We start from the raw sequence: 814 nt of genomic DNA on the forward strand, positions 1-814 counted from the left end.
GTTTGGAGCAAGAATCGAGCTAAGTCGAGCCTTCAACTGTGAGTTGTTATAGCCTCTAAGATTTTGGATTCCTTACTCGCAGGATTTCTTCCAAATTTGAGAGCCATAGTCAACCATTTTCCTTCAAACTTGCTTTTGCACCGTCTGAATGAGACTACCCACAAGTTTGGTGATGAAATAAAGTGTTGAAGGTGCCTCAAACACAACTTCTCAATTTGGTCCATCTTTAAAGGAAGATGGTTGAAGCTCGAAAATTAAATAAGAGGCTACATGCAAATTTTTCTAGAAACCTATCATGTTCGATTTTCGAACCTCCAAGGAATATTTTCGTAGAAGACGACGAAGGTTAACAAGACTCAGAGCAAGTCCAATTGAGGAAAATTATTTTCGTTTAAAATTTGGGAGTAAGGATCCAAGTCTTACTTACAATCCATTTTCTTCAAAATTGACCCTTTCTTTAGCTTTAGAATATTAAGTTGAGCGCTTTTAATGAAGAAATCGAGATTTAATACGTCTTAGATAAGGTTTCCTAAGGAAACAAAATTCTACTTTCTTGAATAAGTTGCAGATGGAGGATCAAATTCCAAAATTAAGACCTTCCAAGTTTATATCGTAGAAGAGGTCCCACCGAGATTTAAACTCGGGTTATTGGATTCAGAGTCCAATGTCCTAACCACTAGACCATGGGACCACAAATTTGTAAAGATTTGTGTGTCATAAATGTATGAACTTTAAAAAGAATAATAGTATCTTATTTGTTTCTTATAGATTTCTAAATTTTGAAAATGATTTGTGTCTTTGTTTTTAGTTCTCT

At 34.8% G+C, this 814-nt stretch overlaps 1 non-coding gene across 1 annotated transcript; it reads right to left on the bottom strand.

The window, feature by feature from the left end:
* Positions 1-619: 619 nt before the first annotated feature.
* On the bottom strand, positions 620-691 carry TRNAQ-CUG. Its single transcript has one exon. It is a non-coding gene; the product is annotated as a tRNA-Gln (tRNA).
* Between the last annotated feature and the right edge of the window lie 123 nt (positions 692-814).

Source organism: Cucurbita pepo, unplaced genomic scaffold, assembly GCF_002806865.2.
Source record: "Cucurbita pepo subsp. pepo cultivar mu-cu-16 unplaced genomic scaffold, ASM280686v2 Cp4.1_scaffold000709, whole genome shotgun sequence".
In the NCBI taxonomy this organism is placed as follows: Eukaryota; Viridiplantae; Streptophyta; class Magnoliopsida; order Cucurbitales; family Cucurbitaceae; genus Cucurbita; species Cucurbita pepo.